Source organism: Echinops telfairi, unplaced genomic scaffold (assembly GCF_000313985.2).
Source record: "Echinops telfairi isolate 266 unplaced genomic scaffold, ASM31398v2 ScPeMD7_70;HRSCAF=299, whole genome shotgun sequence".
Classification (NCBI taxonomy): domain Eukaryota; kingdom Metazoa; phylum Chordata; class Mammalia; order Afrosoricida; family Tenrecidae; genus Echinops; species Echinops telfairi.
Genome location: NW_022103968.1, coordinates 72,379,577 through 72,401,377, shown reverse-complemented (window position 1 = coordinate 72,401,377; position 21,801 = coordinate 72,379,577). Strand labels below are relative to the sequence as shown.

The following is a 21,801-nucleotide window of genomic DNA, read 5'->3' as shown; positions in this document are numbered from 1 at the left end:
ATGACAAAATACCCATTTATAAACTATCAAGGGCTCATGCGGGAGGGGGGAGTGGGGAGGGAGGGGAAAAATGAGGACCTAATGTCAGGGGTTTAAATGGAGAGAAAATGTTTTGCGAAACGATGTACAAATGCGCTTTACACAATTGATGTGTGTATGGATTGGGATAATAGTTGTATGAGTCCCTAATAAAATGTTAAAAAAGAAAAAAAAACATGTATGATCATTTAAAATCATAAAATTGTCTGGTAGGGTTTTCAGGATAACAGTTACAGCTTAAAGCTGAGAGAGTTAGAAGACAAATATGTCTGTAAGGCCTCTCTGCATTTGATTTGAAATGAAAAAATGATTAACTCTAAGAACACTAAAAAGTTAAGTATGTACACAGTAATTCATCCAGGCTATTAAAAACAATACAAAGAGATAGGTAAAAAATGCAAGTGAAAATTACAATGGAATATTTTTAAATATTCAAATAATCCAAAGATGGTGTGGCAGTTACATAATCTCCTGACACTTGGGTGAAAGGGTGGAGTCTAGCCCGTCAATTGAGTTGCAGTTTGATGACCTAATCTGGAGGCGGCAAAGGAGATAAACAGTTCACTGGAAGCCAGACCCACTCTCTCTGCCTTCCCTTTCCTGCTGTTGAAACACTCAGAGGGCTGGCGGCGACCCCTACTGCCACTGGATCCACAAGACTTTCTACCCACTGACCTGTGATCTTCCTGAATTCGGTGTCATTGTATGTGCTGTGTGAGTCTAATGAGCAACTGATAGACTAGTACTGGACATAAGGACTAATATTGGACTTGTGGACTTCATCTGGACTGGGCTGGGCTGTTTTCTCAATATACAATTGTTCTTTTATATAAAGCTCTCTCTTACACACAGAGGAGTGTCTATGAATCTGTTTCTCTAGTCAACCCGGACTAACACAGATGGCAAGAAAGAGGGGCAGAACAAATCAAGTTACAAAGAGAAAACAATTAGGTAGTAAGCCTAGAGAGAACCACGTCAATCATCACAATAAATGCTCAACTTATTAATAAAACCCAACTATAATAATAAGAAAAGGCCCAGCTCTAATCTATCCAGAAGAGAACTGAAAACATTGATAGTTAAAATGTACACGGTATAGTTGGAGCAGGTCAACTAATATCAGGCAATAAACCTTAGAACAAGATACATTCCATTGATATGAAAGGACACTAGGTGTTGATAAAAATGATCAACTCTCCAAAAAAACATAAAGGTTAACAATAGAACTTCAAAATACACAAACTAAAAGTAGAAATATACAGACTATGGAACTGAAGGTAGAAATAGGCAAATCTATAATTACAGTTGGAGACTTCAATACTCCCATCTTAATAATTGATAAATAGCCACAAAATCACTACAGACACAGCAGAGCTGAATAATAAATACCCTGATTTAATCTAAAACTAACTAAATAAACTCATTGCCTTTGAGTACAAAGTAGTATGTTCTCTGGCTGTGATTGAATTAAACTAGAAATCATTTTTAAAAAATAAGGTAAATATAGAATATTTGAAGATTAAAGAAAACTTTTAAATATTCTATAGGTCAAAAAGAAAGTCTTAAGAAGTGTTAAATTTTTAAAAAATGTATTATTGTTTTAAATCATTTTATTGGGGGCTCGTACAATGCTTCTCACGATCCATTTGGGCACATTTGTTGGCATCATCATTCTCAAAACATTTTCTTTCTACTTGAGCCCTTGGTATCAGCTCATTTTCCCCCACCCTCCCTGCTGCCCCCTCCCCTCCCTCATGAACCCTTGATAATTTATATTTATTATTATTTTGTCATTTCTTATACTGTCCGACATCTCCCTCCACCCACTTTTCTGTTGTCCGTCCCCCAGAGAGGAGGTTATATGTAGATCCTTTTAATCGGTTCCCCCTTTCTACCCCACCCTCCCTCCACCCTCCTGGTATCACCACTCTTGCAAGAAATGTGAAATTTTTGAACTAGATGAAAATGAAATTATAGTATGTAGTTGTCTCAATGTGTGGATCCCACAGCTTGTGATGATTAACAGTGTGGGTCAACTTGGCTGGGCCAAGACTGTCAGATCATTTGGCAGTTACAATGCAGTCATCCCCCATGACAAGATCTGCTATCAGCAGCCAATCAGTTGCAAAGGAGTTTCCTTGATAGTATGGACAGCTTCTGATACATATGGATGGACATCTGGAAAAGTTCTCTTCCTTTTTGCACCTGGCTTGTTATCATCTGACCTCTGGTTCTTGAGCCAGCAGCCTGTTGTATTGTCTGTGGTTCTTGGATTTCTCTCTGTGGCCAACAGCAGCCTACTGTCTTGGTCTGCTGATCTTGGGTTCATTAGTCCCTGCAGCTATATGAATTAGGAGAAGCCTCCAATCTGACATCTGACCCACGGACTTGGAGCTTTCCCACCTCCTCAACTGTGCAAGCTAGTTCCTTGATGTAAACCTTGAAAATATATATATATACATATGGCTTATTAAAAAATATATATATATATACACACAACATATATATAAGCTTCATTTTTTTTGCACGTCTCTACAGAATCCAGCCTATGACACAGCTAAACAATGCTTCAAGAGAAACACATAGCACTACATGCTTTTATCAGAAAAGAAGGAAGGTCTCAAATCAATGACCTAGCATAAGAAATTGAGGAAGAGAGGGCAAAAATAAACCCTATGCAGGCAGAAGGAAGTAATATCAGAGCACAAACAAGTTAAACAGAGACTAGTGAAACGATACAGAAAATCCATAAAACCAGAAGTTGGGTCTTTGAAAAGATGAAAAACAGTATAAATCTCTCCCTAGGCTGACAAAGAGAAAGAGAGAAAACACCAATGACAATAATGAAGGAAGGGTTACCATCACAGGTTGCAGAAACATTCATAGCCCCTATTCAAGCATTCAAGCATTCTTAATTTAAAAGCCTCGCTGGCAACGTTAGCTGATGTGCCTTCGTCGGCAAATTCTATCACACACTGAAAGAAGTAATGTCAGTCCCACACAATCTCCTTCAGAAGTTAGAAAAATAGGGAGCGCCTCGCAGGTATTTTGAAGCTTGCCTTACTTTAACACCAAAACCAGACAAAGTTAGTACAAAAAAAGAAAACCACAAATCATCCTCTATCGTTCATATAGATGAAAAATCCTTTACAGAAACAAATCGGGGGAGGGGCAGCAGCATATCAAATCCAGGAGGATATACAAATATACAGCACAACCAACTGGGGTTTATCCCAGGAATGCAGAAGTGATTCAATATTCAGAAACCCGTCAATATAATCCATCATACTCACTTGCTACAGAGAAAAACACATGATCATATCAACAAAGACAGAAAAAGCATTTGAACAAATTCAATTTCCATTCCTGATTAAAAAAAAACTCTCGGCAAACACAGTCCATTAAAAAAGAATGTTTTAATGAATGGTTCAACTTCACAAGAATTAGAAACATTTGTTCTTTGAAGACACTAGTTTGAAAATGAAAAGATAAGCTACAGACTGGAAGTATTTGCCAATCCCATATCCAGCAAAGGATTTACATCCAAATATAAAAAAAGCCTCAGAAGTCAGTAAGAATATCAAATAAAACCAAACTCCAAACTCACTGCCATCGAGTCGATGCCAGCTCACAGTGACCCTAGAGGGCATGGCAGAACTGCCCCGTGGGCTTCTGAGACTGACTCTGCGGGAGTAGAAAGCCTCTTTCTCTCACCAAGGGTCTGGTGATTTTAAACTGCTGACCTTGTGGTTAGCACCCAATGCGTAATCACTATGCCATCGAGTCGATACTGGCTCACAGACACCCTGGAGGGCGGGGTAGAACTAACTACCCCAGGGTTTCTGAGACTGTCACACTTTAGGGGAGCAGAAGGCCTTTTCTTTCTCCCGAGGAGTACCTGGTGGTATCAAACCGCTGACCCTGGGTTAACAACACAACACATAACCACTATGCCACCAGGACTCCTTAATAAACAAACAAAAATAAAGATGGAAAAAGATCTGAACAAACATTTCATCCAAAAAATTTAAATTAAATGTTTAATCAATAAATTAAAACCAAATCAATGGTTACTGAATGGATTCTGGCTCATAGTTACCCTATGGGGCAGAGTAGACCGCAGGATTTCTAGAACTGTGGATCTCTATGTAAGCAGACTGCCTCATCTGTCTCCTGTGGAGTACCTAGTGGATTTGAACGGCTGACCTTGCTGTTAGCAGCCCAAGAGTAAATCCTCAACTCCAAAAAAGTATGCAAATCTTAAATAAGGACAAGAAAACAAACTCAACTTCTTAGGTCATTATGGAAATGCAATCTTTAGCGATTACCTATTAGGAATCCCCCACGTGATGGAAATCATTGATGTGCTTCGCTGCTAGCCGAAAGGCTAGAGATTTAAGTCTCCCCACCCCAACACCTCGGGTGCCATGGAAGAAGGGTGCAGCAATTTGCTGCTGAAATCTCAGCCTCAGACCACCTTAGAGAGCACGCTGACACTTGATGGGTGGCTATGGGTCAGATGTGATTCGGGCACAACTAGATTGTTTTGCTTTTGGTTTTATAACACCTGTGTCTTTCAGGATGACTACCTTTTAAAGAGACTGACCACCCCAAGCATGGAAAGCAAATGAAACTGTTACATACCACTAATAAGGCTTTATAGTAATGCCACCACTTGGGGGAAAGTTTGGCTGTTTCGTTAAAAAATTACACCCAAACACCTCATGTGAACAGGCAGCAGTACATATCCATACCATGGGATGTGTGTGCTGGTGGTGGTTGTTAGGTGCCGTGGAGTTGGCCCTGACCCAGAGTGACCTGATGCACAACAGAACAAAACACTGCATGGTCCTGCGCCACCCCCACAATGGTTCCTACGCGTGATCCCACAGTGGCAGTCAAAATCCCAGGAGTCCCTGACTCATGGCAACCTCATGGACCAAAATGCTGGCCAACCCTATGATAAGCTACGGACCAGATCACTGTGGTCCAAGAGTGGTTTTCACTGGCTGGTTTTCGGAAGTAGACAGCTGGCCTTTCTTCATAGCCCATCATAGTCTGGAAGTTCTGTTGAAAGTTGGTCAGCATCCTAGCAACACACAAACTTCACTGAGAAATGGGTGGGGGCTGTGGATGAGAGGCCCTGGCCGGGAAGGGAACCTGGATCTCCTGTATGGAAGGCAAGAATCTGATCACTGAACCACAAATGTTTCGATATAATGAAGATTCCAAAACACACATCCACTGCTATCAAATCAATTCCAACTCAGAGTGACCCCATAGGATAGAATAGAACTGCCCCTATGGGTTTCCCAGGCTGTAACCCTTTATGGGAATAAAAAGCCTCCTCTTTTTCCACCTGGGTCATCAATTACGCCTTATGAGCAGATGGCTCTTGTCCTCACCATTCTCTTGTCACTTCCAGAAGTCACTTTATGTCAGAGCAGAGCAGCGTTCACGGGAAGCCACGTTGAACTCTAGTCCAGCCAAGAGTTCTCTCAACTCTACCTCTTAGAAATGAGCCAGGCCACCCCCAAGTGGAGTGGGAGGGGAGCATGCAGGCAGCAACCGCGTGCCTCCATGGGTGCTCACTCCAAACCAACCAGCCTAGTCTAGAACCACGCTCTCCCCACTAAAAACTGAGAATTGGCTGTGGGCGCCTGGCCGCAACAGGCTCAGCTAGCCCACCTGCGCCCCTTGCCCTGAAGGCCGCCTCTCCTGGCCAAGCATTTCACCAGCATTGCTCTCAGGCAGTCAGGCCTGCGCAACGCAGGGAAACCCAGGCAGGGTCAGTTTGTGCGGACACAGTCCATCAGAACCTGGTGGGCCTCCTCCCAGTAGCTGGGCGGTCTGGTCTGCCCACGGAGGCCCCGCAGGGCAGTATCCGCTTCCACAGTGCTAACCCTCGGCCTAAGGCAGGGGGCAGCAGCCGCTGATGAGTGATGCCAAACCTCGGAGGGGTGGTCCTGCCATAAATAACATCCAGGACACAAGTCCTACCCAGAAGGGCTGGAGCCACCCGCTGAGGGCCACAGAGCTGCTTCGGTCCAGATGACAAGTCAGGGGATGTTACATTCCTATCCCATTGCCAGAGGCAAAGAAATAGACACTTGGTCCCTGGTGCCATGGAGAACCCACGTGGGCCTACAGATCCTGGCCAGGGCTTTGGTGGCCTCTGAGGCCTTAGATTTTGTCAGCATCACCAGGTGGGGCTTGGGGGGGCGAGGAGGGGATCCATTTCTGGCCTGGGCTCCAGTTCGAGACAGGGAGTCAAAGGCGCACTTCATGGGCCCTTGCCCGTCCTGTGCATTGTCAGGCCCTCCCCTTTGAAGCCCTGCTGAGTGATGGAAGCATCGACTTTCTGAGGGGCAGATAGCACCAGCCGTAATCTGACTCTAAGCTGTGGGATAAAGGTAGTTTGTTTCCTCTCGGGCCATCTGTCAACACCTCCTCAGTAATTAGCCCTCATTATTACCTCCCATTCGGTTATTAAATCAGAAAGAGGACCATGGTCCTGCATCTGTCAACACCCGGACGGGCGACCTTCGATTCATTGAATCTTCTGTCAGTATCTGCCTTTGGAAGTGCCCAGGCGGGCGCAAAGAGGCTAGCTTCAAAGATGCATGTCCCAGAGAGGAATTCCCGGGATGCAGCTGTGGTTAGGCTCACTGGGAGGGAGGGGCGGAGAGAGGGAGGGAGGGGGGGAGGGAGGGAGGAAGGGAGGGAGAATCCTTTGGCTCGCTGAGTCTGGAAGGCTGGGTGGCAGACGGTAAACCCCTATCCCAGCAGTCCCTGCCTTTAGAGAACCAGGCTGGGGCAGGGCCGGCCTCTAGTCCATCATGTCCCAGTGTCAGTAGGCAGTCTGTGCCCTCGGCAGGGGCTGGGTTGGCAGGGGCTGGGTTGGCTCAGTGGCTCCTGCACACCCTGTGCCCAGAATGACTCTGTCTTCAGTACAATGGAAAGAAAAGACCCAGCTGACAGGGGCTCACCCAGAGCCCCATTACTGCTAGGACACCTCTGCTGGCACCACCCCACGAGCCGGGGACATGCCAGGCAGAACTCCAGCATATCACAGCCCTTACTTCAGTGGTAGAGTTGAGGACATTAATGTGCCAGGGGGTCCTGGGAAAGACCTGAATCTGCCACTCCGCCCACCCACTCAAAGAGACTGAAGGACCTGGGCACATTATGATTGACTACTCCCGGCTGCCCTGCAGCCAATCAACTACCAAGGGTGAGGGACAGGCTGTGTCCCCTGGCCCTGTGGGCGCCAAGCATCCCCCAAAGCTGTGAGTGGCAGAGCCTGGTGCTAGGTGCCCATCCCACCAAGGTCTGGAAAGAGAGGCTCATGTATGTAATGGGAGTACTGATCTCTCCTCCAGGCCACTCGATGCTGGGCAGTTCCCCAAGTCCCTCTCCTGTCCACAGCCACTAGACTGCAGTGGGGCCAGACAGGAGTCAGTCTCGCCAGACAAAGCGTGGACCTCATCCTTTCTCTGGAGGGTCAAGAAGGTCCACCTCAGGAGCAGGGAACACACAACCAGGCTGTGACCACTGCTGTCCCCCAGAGGCCATGAGCTCCGCTCTTGGGCTCCAAGAGCCGGCTGCTCTTGCTTGGCCTGGAGGAAATACCAGGGAGCTGACCGGCAGGATGGGTGGGCGTGGGCTCCCGATAAACAGGCAGCGTCTCAAGCTGCAGCTGGGGCCGTCTGTCGCCCTTGAGTCTGGGTGGGGGAGGGAGGAACAGCAGGACAGGCCCAAGAAGCCTGGCGAAGGAGAAACCAGAAGGAACCGGAAGGAAGCCTGACTCAGGCATTTTTAGCCGGCCACCCCAAGGCATTTCTGGGCAAAGGTGGGCATCTGGCCAGTGATGACAGCGGTTTCAACCCTTTTCTGTCCCTGGTAGATGCATGAAAAGCTTGTTGATCACTCTTCAGGAAGTGGGACCATACCTAGGTCCCAGGCCCAGAGGTCCACTGTTCCCAGGGGGCCTGGTCCAGAGGGGCCAGCTGTCCAGCCCCCCATGAGGAGAGCTTACCACAGCACTGACAATGGTGCTCAGACCATGTCCACAGAGGGGGTAGGGTGGGGCCCAACCTTGAGGATGGACAGACCTCTGGCCTGAGAACGATACCTAGGCCCCACTTGGAGAACAAAACAAAACCCACTGCTGTCAACTCCTGCTCCTGGTGACCCAGAAGGACAGAGTAAAACTGTTCCCTAGGGTGTCTGAGACTGTCAGTCTTTAGGGAAGCAGACAGCCTCATCTTTCTCCTGACGAGCGGCTGGAGGGCCTGAACTGCTGATCTGGCAGTTATATAGCAGCCCAACACGTAACTGATGGTGGCCCCAGGGCTTTCTCTCCCACCCTGAAAGCTCAAAAAGCCAAATTCACTGCCTTCGAGTCAATTTCGACTCATAGGACAGAGTAGACTGTCTCTGTGGGTTTCTAAGACTGTAATTCTTCATGGAAGTAGACAGTTCCAAGGGATGGCTGGTGGTTTCAAACTGCTGCCTTTGTGGTTCGCCGTTCAGCATGTAATCCACTGTGCCACCAGAGCTCTTGGACCCTGTGAAGGACTCCTTAATCTAAAGGTGTGGGTGTGGTTCTGCAGGCAGTGAGAGCACTGTGAGGAGGAGGAGGTCCAGCTGCCACGTCTGCCCACAGGCAGCAGTGCAGGCAGAGTGACACACCAGACCGCTCCTGCCACCCGCACTCCATGCCCACACTGATACGTCCTGAGTCTGTGATGAGGTTGCTGGTCTACAGGCCCACAGCACAGCCACCTGCTGCCATTGGAATCCCCCTATGTGAGAACACGGCTCTAGAAGGCGCCAGGCACCTAAGGACTCAGGAGACACTTAGGGCAGCCCTATACCTCCAGGCACCCAGCAGCACTGCAGCTGAACTCATGGTCTCCAGCCAGACACAACAGAGACAGCGCCTCCTGCTCGCTCTATGTACTTGTGGTTCCCTTGGGCCTGAGGCTCAGTATGGCTCAGACCCACTGCTCTCAACAGCCCAAGACAAGTGGCCCCAGCTTGTCAAGGTGCACACAAGAGCCCTGGGTATAAGACACTGCCTTGGTGAGTCATGCCCATGAGGGTCCCCTATTATCCCAGGTTCCCATGTTTTCAGGTGCCACGCCCTCAGACAGACTCCCATCAGCCCCTGTATGCCCCTGATGGTCCCACAGGGAGACCACGGTCTAGCGTAGGGGTCCTCAAACTTTTTAAACAGGGGGCTAGTTCACTGTCCCTCAGACCTGTTGGAGGGCCAGACTATAGTTAAAAAAAAAACTATGAACAAATTCCTATGCACACTGCACATATTTTGAAGTAAAAAAACAAACGGGGCAAAAACGGGATAAATGTCCTCGGCGGCGGGCCACATGTGGCTTACAGGCCGTACTTTGAGGACGCCTGGTCGAGTGAGTGGATGAAGACCGCTTATCACAGGCCCTGCATGGTGGCGGGAGGGAAAAAGGGCAGCTGCTAGGGCACCCTGCCAGGCTGCTAGGGTCTTCCCCAGATGGAGGGATCAGGCCCCCATTTTGTAGATGAGGGGGGCCTGCCCTTCTGCCAGGTGGTCCACCAGCATGGCAACCACAGGGCAAGAGCTGAGTAAGGGGGCTGCTGGACCCCAAGTGCACTATCCTCCTATGCGTTTGTTTTTACACACACACACACACACACACACACACACACACACACACACACACGTTTATAACAAGACAATTTGAAGATACATGAGTGGAGCTAAGAGGGACTTTTCCCTACCACACAATCAGAACTAATTACAAGGCTAGAGAATGGGTAGGGGATCAATCAAACCAACAGACCCTAGTGGTACAATGATTTAAGCACTGGGCTGGTAGTTGAAAATCAGCCATTCAAATCCACAGGCCGAGGGATTAAGATGAGGCTATCTGCTCCCATAAAGACCTGGGAGCCTTAGAAACCCGAGGGGGTGACTAGACCTCACCACACCAAACTCTGACTCATAGTGACTCTACTGCACAGGGCAGAACTGCCCCTGTGGGTTTCCCAGACTGTAATTCTTTATGGGGGTACAGAGCTCCCCCATCTTTCCCCCTCACGGCAGCAAGTGGTTTTGAACTGCTGACTTTGCAGTTAGCAACCCAACACAGCCAATATGACACAAAGGCTCCTTAGACTGGGAGCTAGAAATAACACAGGAATCTGTGACAGGGGCAGCACCATGGACTGGGGTGCCAAGCAGCATCCTCTGCTGGAGCTGTTAGGCGCCCTATGGAGAAGGGTGAAATCGGATCCTATTCTCAGTCAGGACATAATCAGCTAGGCTGTGGAAAACACAAGCCCCCCAAACCCAGTCGCTTAACACATCAAACATTTATTTCTCACTCATGTTACATGTCCAGCACAGGTGAAAAGAACAGGGAGGCGAGGAGCGGTCCTTCTCACCAATCTCTGAGGACAACAGGCCCCTTTGTCACCTAGGAGCAATTCCAAGTCCTCGTGTTGGTGGTGGTGGTGGTGGTGGTGGTGGTGGGTGCTGTGAAGTCTGCGCCGACTCAGAGCAGCCCCATGTACAATAGACCAAAGCACTGTCTGGTCCTGCACCAATCTCACCGTCTTTGCTATGTTGGAGCCCAGTGGCAACCACTGTGTCAATCCATCTTGTTGAGGGCCTTCCTCTTTTTCACTTTACCAACAGACATCAGGACAGGGAAAACCGGAAGTTGTCAAGAATTTCATTTGTCCTGGGTCCACAACACCCATGGGAGCTGCAGTTAAGAAAGCAAACTGCTCTACACATTAGGTAAACCTGATGCCCAAGAACTCATTAAAGCAGCGGTTCTCAACCTGTGGGTCTTGACCCCTTTCACAGGGGTCGCCCGATTCATAACAGTAGCAAAATTACAGTTATGAAATAGTAGCAAAAGTAATTTTATGGTTGGGGGGGATACACCACAACATGAGCAACTATATTAAAGGGTCATGGCATCAGGAAGGTTGAAAACCACTGCTTTAAAGTGTAAAGAGCCCTTGGGAGAGCACATGCTTGGTAAAGTAGAGGCGGACTGTGGGTGCGAAAGGGTTTTTCCCCAGGTTGTCTCCCTCAACTGTATGTCAAACCTAGGATGGTGCTTGCATCACATGGTAAATGACTGTACACTTGGAGGGCAACGCAAGCTGCTTAGAAGTTACCTCCCTGCAAAAGAGCACCGAAGAAACACGCAACTTTCCTCTAGTTCTTTCATGTTTCCTCCCCCCACTACCATGACCCCAATTCTACCTTACGAATCTGATTAGACCAGAGCATGTGCACTGCTACAGGTAAGAGTCTGCAACACAGGGCATCCAGGGCCGACGATGAAAATAAAGATACCAGGAGGATGTGGGAAAGGTGGGGGAGGGAAGGGGGGGAATCAATCACAAGGATCAACATATAATCCCCTCCCAGGGGGATGGACAGCAGAAAAGTGGGTGAAGGGTGACAGAGGACAATGTAAGATATGAAAATCATAATCTATAATTTATAGGGAGGGAGGGAGGGAGAAAAATGAGAAGCTGAAATCAAGGGCTCAAGTATGAAGAAAATACTTTGAAAATGATGTTGGCAACAAATGTACAAGTGTGCCTGACACATGTATGTGTGTATGGATTGTAATGAGTTGTACGAGCCCCCAATAAAATGATTAAAAGAACAGAAAATGATGATGGCAACATATGTACAAATGATGAATGTATGGATTATGATGAGATGTAAGAGCCCCCAATAATGTATGTAAGAATAAAAAAGGAAGTTATCTCCCTGAAGGCATCAGCCGTCCAGAGCAACCAGACTAGTGTCTGTCCCACCACAGGGACACTTGCTGCTGCTAAGGACAGTGGACTGCTTTCCTGAAGGAGAGCTCAGAATAAGTCATGCCAGGTCAAGGGCAACTGCCATCTTGAATCTAGGATCCACCCGTCTCGTCACATGTGCACCCCTAATCCCTCCTCTTTCTATTGCGTGTACACCCTTAGATCACCCCCCTCCCCTTGCTGTACTGCCTATGGGATCCCTTCCTGTGACATATGCTGTTACCTGTCATCAGGGGGGCTTGCATGTCCCTAAGTACATATAAGCCTTGGTTGGAAATATATTCTCTCTCCTCCTCCTGCTCTCTGTGCGAACCTGGCTGCTGAGATATGGCCAGCCCAGAGGTGAGCATGCTACCATGAAATGTGTCTGACTCCTTTATCTTCTCTCCTACCTTCCTATTCTCTGACTTTACTATGATCTCTATATATTATCGCTGTACAATTGCGCCTACAGACCCCAAGCTGTCAGAGGCTGGTTACTCTGACAGCGGACCTTCAAAAAGATGGACTGATACAGTGGCCGCAACAATGGTGAGGATGGCGCAGGACCAGGCAATGCTTTGTTCTTTTGTACATAAGGCTGTTAATTCAATGGCACATAACAACCACTATTTTACCAAGCACGATATCCTTCTCCAGGGACTGGTCCCTCCTGATAAGATATCCAAAGTCCTGGAGCTGGAGTCTTGCCATCCTAGCTTCTACAGAACACTCTGCCTGTGTGCAGTACTTCCTCCCGGTCAGCTCTGTTCACTGTTCCTCCTTCCCTGGAGCGCATGCTGGTGGCGGCTTCGGTGCTGCTCTTCTGGCGCTGCCTGGCTGTCCCTGACCAGGCACATTTGTTCATTCACTCATTCTTCAAAGGTGGCTTCCAAGCCATACTTGTTCATTTTAAGTCCAATTAAAAGTGGGTACAACACTAAAACGGCATGAATGAACCTAAGTCAGCAAGAGAAAGCATCCACGGGTAGGAGCACCCTAGTCCAGGGCCAAGGCTCCACTCCCAACCTAGGAGCTCACCCTTCGCTACACACTCACCCCTGGAGCCTGCAGGGGCACATCACATGTGCACGTGACACACAGACTGATCATCACAACACTGCCCAAAGATGCAAAACAAGGAGCCCTGCTCCAGTCATCCTGCCACAGTACCCACACGGGTCTTGCACTGCACTACTGTGTTACGTGGGAGGGACGCTCTGGCTTCTCAGTTGAGGCCACGCTGAAAACAACCAGCCATTCCTGTGCCAGGAGACACAGTGAGACTCAGTGGCTTCCTCTGGCTGTGGTGGTGCAGGTGGACCAACAGGAATCATTTGAGGCCGGAGGACAGTGGTCCCACGGAGGACAGTGGTCCCACGGCAGCTCCGAGCACATGTGCTACCTGGCTGGCCCTACCAGTACAGCAGGCAGCCTTTCACGGGATCTTGCTCCTAATGGGGGCCAGAGCGTTGCTGCTTGGCACAGGAACACCCACTGGACAGTCACCGCAGTCCAGTCTGTGCCCAGTACTGTGCAGTATCATCTTACGTAACGCTTCTGAGGTGAAACTACCTCAACAGCTCAGAGGGCTCAGGGGACGCCACAGACCCTCAGCTTATCAGTACTTAAGAGCTTAGTGCAGGTTTGTAACATCGTGGTCACCCTGCAACAAACATCCCTGGATGGGCATCTTTGTGCCCTTCGCCAGGGACCAGAGTACATGCTCCTCTAATGCATCTGACATCCTCGCATCTTAAACACCCATTAACAACACAACAAAGCTGCATCTCTGCACTGTCAGCAGTTTTAGGGCTCAAAAACGTCCAAAGTCCTAATAGGTGGCCCTGGCACTTTGTACTCTGCTGGTAACCCAAAGGTTGGCAGTTTGAACCCACCCAGTAGAGCTATGGGAGGAAAAGCCTGGCAATCTGCTTCCAGAGAGGTGACAGCCAAGAAAGGCCTGGTAGTGTAGTGGTTACATGTTGGGCTTCTACCACAAAGTCAGCAGTTCAAAACTATCAGTCACTCCACAGGAGAAAGATGAGGCTTTCTACTCCTGTGAAGAGTTAGTCTGGGAACCCACAGGGGCAGTTCTAGCCTGTGCAACAGGGTCACTAGGGATCAGAATGGGCTTGATGGCGGCGAGTTCGCTTAGTCTTCTAAGTAAGCCCCCGGGCGTGCAGTTCCACTCTGTAAGGCATAAGGCGCTGTGAGCAGTAAGTGACCTCACAGAACTACACTCGAGTGCCCTCCCCGCAAAATACCCTATGTCCCCGTAAGGACTTTTATGAAAAGTCCACCTGGAGTGCATGCTCTTACTGAGTGCAGAAGCCTTGGTGGCGTGGTGGGTTAAGCATGCACTGCCCACCAAAAGGTCAGCAATTCAAACGTGCCACTTTCTCTGCGGGGGCAAGACGAGGTTGTCTGATCCTGCAGAGAAACCCTGGGAGCCGTTCTCCCCTGCCCTGCAGGTCACTATGAATTGCAATCTACTCGAGTAGCAGGAGGTACAAACAATGAGGGAGAGAGGTATCCAATCTGACTACTTTCCAGAGGCCTGACCTATTGTCCTCCCAAGCCATTACATGACACTTCTCTCCCAGAAATTCTCAATACCTTTAGCCTGTATGCAGTTCCCAACTCCATTCTCTGTTCTTGTGTCCACACCAGCACTACCACACTGCCATAATCCATCACCATCTCACAGGCCCAGGTTTTTCCTTGAAGACACTCAAATAACTAAACTGCCATTGAGTCGATACCAACTCATAATGACCCTATAGAACATGGTGGAACTGTCCCTATGGGTTTGAGATGATAACTTTTTACAAGAGTAGAAAGCTTCATCTTTCTCCCAAGAAGCAGTTGATGGGTCCAAACTGCTGACTTGGGGTTAGCAGGCAGCCCAACATGAAATCCACCGTGCCACCAGGGGCAGGACATGTAAAGCATTCCCAGGTAGGGTCAGGAAAGGAAGAGAAACAGGGAATTAGAAATGCAGGGAGGAGGTGGGCTGAGCGATGGCACGTTGTGGCAATCAAGAACTTGAAACAAGACGACTCTGACTCTTGGATGGAAAACTCATCTGCCCTATAAACTTTCATCGCAGTCACAATAAAATCCTTTTTCTTTTCATTTCCACAGTGCATACCATGTCCTACCCGTAGAAGACTCTCTGGGTACTTCCCAGGGTGGGGTGGGACAGATAAGATGAGCTGGCGGGTGACATACCCGGTAGCCCCTGGCCCATCCTTAAGCACCCCCCGCCCCCCCTGTGCTTCCAGGCACTGCTGCCCCCCTCCAATGCCAAGGGCCATCCCCTGGGGCCTCTAATTGGTTTGCTACCTGGATGTGGCAAATGGTCTAAGGGTCCCTCCCCGGAGGAATGGGCAAGCAGCTGGGTCACCGCCTGCTAGAAGACCGAGAAGCACAGCAGATCAGAAACAAGCCATCATTCTCCACCACTACGTGTACTTCCAGTGTGGAAGGCAGGCCAGGGTCATGCCATCCCTCTCCTCTATCCTCAAATATTCTAGGTTCATTAAAAAGACAGAGAGGGAGCCCTGTGATGTGGTAGTTATGAATATGAATTGGGCGGTGACCGACAGGGTCAGCAGCTTCCAGCTGCTCCATGGAAGAAAAAGGCTTTCTTCCCACAGGGCAGTTCGACCTTGGCCTCGAGAGTTGCTGTGAGTCGGCACTGACTCCAGGGCAGTGAATTTGGTTTGGTTTGGTCTAAAACCCATTGCTGTGGAGTCAATGCCAATGTATTGCGACCCTCTGAGACAGAACAGGGCCATCCACCAGGGTTTGTGAGACTGCCAATCTCCACAGAAGCAGCCAGCCTTAACTTTCTCCCTTGAATCTGCTGATGGATTTGAATGGCTGACCTTTCAGCAACCAGCCCAATACTTAACCCATGGCACTACCAGGGATCTGTTGATCTGGTGAGAAAGAGAAAAATGAAAGGGGAGAGGCAGCCTAGGTAGAGGTCCACAAGATAGAGGGGGATGTCGAGTGGGCAACAGAGAGACATTTACCCCATCGAGTCCAAGGGCTACCAAGAGAGCCAGGGGAAACAGTCTGTCCTGGTTGCGCAAAGGGTTAGGAAAGGATAAGAAATGGAAACAGGAAATACAGAGAGGAAGTAATGTAATTTTTTTCTGAATTAGTGAAAGGAGAGTGGATTTGCTCAGCAAATCTTCACTCTAGTCACAAACAACCCTGAGTGATAATGGGGGCTGCACCTGCTCTGGGGCTGGGGCAGGGGCAGAACTTCAGGATTGCCCGCAGTTGATCGAAACCAAGACTGCACGTAGCTTTGTTATCTTATAGTTGGGTTGTTTTGCCATCAATGATTTAATTTCTTAAGAAGGGTTTCCCACCTATTTTGGAGATCTGCAAGTTTTAATCACCAGGCATCTGTGTCCTGCAGGAACTCACACATAAAACCATGGGAGTCCAGAGCCATTTTGACAGTTACCAATCATCCCAACAAATTATTTTCTTTACAACAAAACAAATTCTAACAGACATTTGTTTAATCTTGTTTTTCCCCCAAAATAACTAGTTTTATTTCCAGGCCACCTCCCTTGTAGTTTTTCTTATTTTCCAGAAAGACTTTTCTTTTTTGTGGTCTATTTGTCTGTACGGTGGGGAAATGGAGAGTTGGGAAATTCTCCCAGGGTAGAAGCCCTGCACTGTATGGGTCAGAATGTACCCCCACCCCCACAATACCACCCCCAGACACACACCCAGGCCTGCGTTATACTGGGCTTGAGGGTGTTTAGCTATAAACACTCCCATTGGGTAGGGAGTAGGTTCCTTCATTCCCATCCTGCCTGCTCCTCATTTCAAGCCAGTTCTCAAAGTCACCCTTTGCCTGCCAAGCTCCCTGTCACACCTACTTAGCTTCAACTCCTTTCCCAAGACCTTGAGCGAAGGCCCCACCAGACCCACCCTGACTGTGGATGCTGGCAGCAAGGTAGTTTTGTTGCCGAGGAAACTACACTATGCTCCATCAATGACTCAATGCACACATTTAATGAGTGCCGACTGGGTACCAACAGCATGATGCTGCTCCAGACCAGAGACCAGGGCACTGACGGGCTGGGCTATCAGTGCAGATACAGCAATCTACAGGCAAGTGCCTGGGTCGAGTGGGGACTGCTGGATACAAAGTGCAGGGAGCTCAGCACATGCCAAGCACTGAGCCGTTTAATGCCCATCCCTCACTCCCCACCTACCCCAGCCTCAGGTTGCTGAGTGCACAGAAGGAATGAGCACTTGCTGGGAAAGAAGGGGTTTGTACCCCACCTTCCTGCCCTGAGTCTTCCCAACTAGTCTGTACTTCGGGGCCACTTTTCCTCCCTGCCTTCCTTCAATTCCAGCCAAGAGAACAAAAGGAGACCCTGATACTAGGGGGCTGGGGGCCAGGGGCAGAAAAGCCAGAGAGGGTCTCAAACAGGTACCTTGAGGCTGCCTGTTAACAATGAAAAAAGTAACCACTGCCTGCCAAGTGGCGCCTATAGGACAAGGTAAGGCAGCCTCATCTCTCTCCTACAGAGGCTGGTGGGTTCAGACTGCCAACATTTGGGTTTGTAGTCAATGCTTAACCATTTGTGCTACCAAGGAGTTAAGAGGGGGCTCCATCTGCAGGGAGCAGGGACTTGGCCAATTACCTGATGGGATTTAGCTGAAGAAGCCTATCCAACCAGAAGACTGCCTAGGTGAGATGCCACCAAAAACCGGTGGAAGGTGGCCTCTGAGGCTGATGGGGAGGTCTGAGACAGGGCACAGGTGCAGGAGAAGTGTTTGTGTTCAGACAAGTGCACCAAGTGTACCTTCTCACCAGGGGCCAGTGCCAATTCTGAGCCAGCTGGTTTAGAACCAGTAGATACCATGAGGGACCCTAAAGGATGTCTCCTGATCTCCTCTTGCCAGAAGCCTCTTCCACCTTCAGAGATGTTGGACCTCCCAGGACACGCCAGGTCTGGATTCTGGGCAAGGAGCTTAGCTGATTCTGGCAGGGCAGGGACAGGCTAAGAGGTGGACCCCAAAAGAACAGGCTCAGCTAGTTGCTGCTCAGGCAGAGTACTTCCTGATACGGAGTTAGAGCTACAAACAGGGGGGTGGCTGGAATGAGGGGGACAGGCCCTGGGGGAGGAATGGTGTTGACTCCAGGGCTTCCAAGAAGGGAGCCCAGTCCTACCTCAACCTGGGATAGTGCAGGACCCCTAACAGCTGGCTTGAGGTTAGGGTTCAGGGTCAGGGCCAGAGCCCTGTGTGCCCTGGCAGAAGGGCTCATAATGGGCAGGCAGGGGCAAGTCCTTGAGGTAGGGGGTGTCCACACCGGCTATCCAATGTCAAGCTCTCCCAGACATAGCTGAGGCCACCCTGGTGGTCCTTGAAGTGGAAGACCAAGGAACTGCACAGCTGGACGGGAAAGCAGTCCCACATCACCAGTCAGGGCTGGCACCCAGAGTTAGGGCACCCTCTCAAAGGGCTCCCCACCAGGGGGCTGACAGCCCCACTCTCTGCTCTGTGGCTGGTCCTTGCAGCAGGGCTGCTCCATTCAAGGGTCCATGGGGGGTCCCCAACAGAGGCCAGGCTCACCAGTTGTCAAGGGTGCACACTGGCATAATTGGTTGCCATCTGGATAAGAAGACAAGGACCCTGCTGAGAGCTCCAGCCCCCAGGCATCCTGGGAGTTGTCACATGGACTAGGAGGAGAAGGAAGGGGAGCAGGGCTAGGTGGGGGCAGTGGGGGGAGGGCAGTTGGTGGGAGGGGCAGCCACACAAGGGGAGCAGGAGAAACAAATGACTTGGTGGACTGGAGCAGGGCGAGCAGGGTGTGGCAAACCCAAGCTGCTCCAGGCGCAGTGAGGACCAGGTGCTGACAGCTGGGCCCTCAGGAGAGCGGAGAGGAGCTGATGGGACTGTCAGAGGCAAGTCATCATCCAAGGTAATCTGTCCAAAAACAAGGTGGGGAAGAACAGGGCGAGGCCCAGCCATCCCCACAGGGCCAACGGAGAACTGGCAAGCAAACAAGCCCCTGGCACCAAGGGAACGGAGTGGACCTGCCCATGATGCCCAAACCCAGCCCAGCCAACTGCTGTCAGGGCATGTCCAACTCAGAGCCACCCAATGTCCAACAGTACGACACAAAGCCTAGTGACTGACAACAATAACCAAACCCTGTCAGAGCCCATTCCAACTCATGTTCCTCCGGGTCACCCAGACTGTCAACCTTCACGGAAGCAGACGATCACATTTCTCTCCCGCTGGTGGGTTCAAACCGCTGACCCTTGATCTAGAAGCCTGATGATTAACCACCAGGGTTCCTAAGAGTATGGCAGATGCTGTCAATCCCAGGAGGCAGGATCGGCAGGTGTTTCCCTGGAAGCACACCTCCTACCCTGCTCCAGACAGCAGGAAACCTCAGGTCATAAGGACCCTATAGGGCAGAGGGAAGTTGCCAGGCAGGATGTCCCAGGCAGCCAGCTTTACAGGAACACATCACCCAGTCTGTTCTCTGAGGAGCTGCAGATGGGTTCGAATCATAGACCTTTTGGGTCAGCAGCCGAGCACTGGCCGCAGCAAGCCACCGAGACTCCTTAAGGAGAAGAGGACAATCAACAGGTCCCTAAGGATTCAATTGGGGCCTGATACCAAGAGCACCCTGGCCAGGCTAGGGCCAGGGTCATGATTAGTAAGGCAGGGTGGTGAGGTCACTTGCCAGCTGCCACACAGGGCAGTGCTAAGGCTCCCTGCAGCCTGGAGGTGGAGGAAGCTTTCCTCCCCTCCCCCACCCCCCAACCCCAGCCAGCTGGGATCCACCTGAGCTTTCCTGGGTCTGACTCAGTCTTTGGTCCACTCCACACCACTTCTTCCCTCCCTGATCCTTGCCTGAGCCCTGGTGGGCAGTGGGTTACACCTTGGGCTGCTAACCCCAAGGTCAGCAGTTCAAAACCACCTGCTGCGCTGCTGGAGAAAAATGAAGCACTTACTTCCGTAAAAAGTTGCAGTTTTGGAAATCCACAAGGCAGTTCTACTTTGTCCTATAGAGTCACTATGAGTCGAAATCAACTCGATGGCAGTGAGTTTGGTTTTGAGGTTTTTCAGTTCCTCCTTGCCTGGTATTGTGGAATCAAGGCCCTTCTCTGGAACTAGACAGACCTCTATGAAGAGGCAGAGCAGGTACGGTGGCGGCGCAGGCAGGTTTGAGTGCAAAGTCAACGGCAGCACCCAAAACCTCACAACAAGATGAAGGCTAATCGCTGTACCCCCGCAATCGCCACGCAGGAAAGCTAGGGAGATGAGCTCACAAGCCCCTCTGCGCCCACCTACCTGCAGCCACCCCAAATCGCCGCCAAGAGACTCCGCGGCGCTGCCGTCTGCGAACGCGAGCTGGGGCCTCCCTCCGAGGGCCAGTCTCCGCGCCACCTAGAAAGTGTAGTGAGTGGAGCCGTGAGGGGAGCGCCAGCATGACCCTCCGGGGCACGGGGAACGGCGCGCGAACGCGGGCCGGGAAATCGAGGCCCGCCAGCCGGCAGGGCGCCCAGGAACCTCTCCGCGGCCAGGGGAGTGCGGACAGCGAAGGGACTCTCCCTGCACCGCCGACTACCGGACTCCGCGGCCCCACAGACCCTCCAGCAGCAGTCCGCGATACCCACGCGGAGCAGCTCAGATCCCAGAGCCCAGCAACGTTAAGCTGTCGCACCCCCAGCGTGCGCGCGGCCGTGCCTACGTCTTCGCGCGAGCACCAGCCACGCCCCCGTCGCACGCCCCCTCCCCCGCGTTGGCCTCCTAGCCAGGGCGCGCGCTTCTCGGCCGCGCCTGCGTCTTCCGGACGGAGGACGCAGGCGCTCTGGGACTCGGCCCGCTAAACCGCACGGCGCGGGGGGTGATGGGAACGCGGGTCTCTCTAGGCACTGCTCATAGTGCTTCGGGGGCAACCGGCCCCGCGTGCGCAGGCGCAAAAGGCTGGGCTCTGGGCTCTGGGCTGCCAGCTCACCACCCACACTTTTATCTCCATCCTGCCCTGAACCTTGAGTCCCAGGTTCCTCCGCAGGCGCTGTCTGGAGAGTGGCCCCGGGCTGCTTTAGGGCTGCGGAATTAACAGACGGTGGGAATCAGCTGGGGACTGTGGCCCTTTGAAACCTCAATTGGAGACACTGAAAGGGGGCGAGTGGCTACAGGGCATCAAGAGGGATGCTGAATGCCAGCACTTCCGGGGCTCTGAGACCGTCAGGGAAAGGATCTATAGCAAGGCCTCCCTAGCTAGGTCCAGCCCACCTGGCCACAAGTACCCTCCACCGGTGCCGAGGGGCTGGCGGGCAGGGACCGATGGTAAGTTGGTAAGAAGTGTGGGTTTTCCCGTCGTGGGTGTGTGGATAGACCTGGGGAAGACGATGAGGGCAGGCTGCAAAGGCCCCCTCAGAGGGCTGAGCCCAGCCCAGGCCTGCCGCCCTGAGGCAGCGTCGTGCACAGCCAGCACCTGAGAATTGGAAAAGTGAAGGCCTTATCTCGCTGGTGCCTGGACAAGAGCCGGGAGGGGGTGCTTGCCTCAAACCCAGGGGGACCCTGTGCCCCATGAGTTGAGGTGCCTGGATTCAAGCCAGAAGTCACTGGGGCCTTGAGCTGTGGAATTCACTGGAAAATGACACTCTTCCAGGCAAACACACGAAACACAGCCGCTCCCTTTCTGCCCTGGTCTAGTGACTCCTTTCATGAAACGGGCTCTGAAATGTTATCTGCATTTACACCAAATCCACTCGCTTTGATCCTTGAAATGAGAATCAAAGATCACATTGTACCTCCGCTGAGTCTGTGGGGCTCTCAGCCGCCCAGGCCAAGAATAATAAAAGTGGCGCCCAGCCAGAGAACACCTCCTTGAAGTGTGAATGAAATTGGGATTTTTCGGTT

The 21,801-nt window shown here is 50.8% G+C and overlaps 1 protein-coding gene across 1 annotated transcript in view; it reads right to left on the bottom strand.

Moving 5' to 3' along the window:
* GNB1L (G protein subunit beta 1 like) overlaps positions 1-20,291 on the bottom strand; it is a 61,167-nt gene extending 40,876 nt beyond the window's left edge. Inside the window, exon 1 of the mRNA XM_013004294.2 lies at positions 20,224-20,291. The gene's annotated coding sequence lies outside the window, so the exon portion shown is untranslated. The remainder of the gene's footprint in view (positions 1-20,223) is intronic.
* Between the last annotated feature and the right edge of the window lie 1,510 nt (positions 20,292-21,801).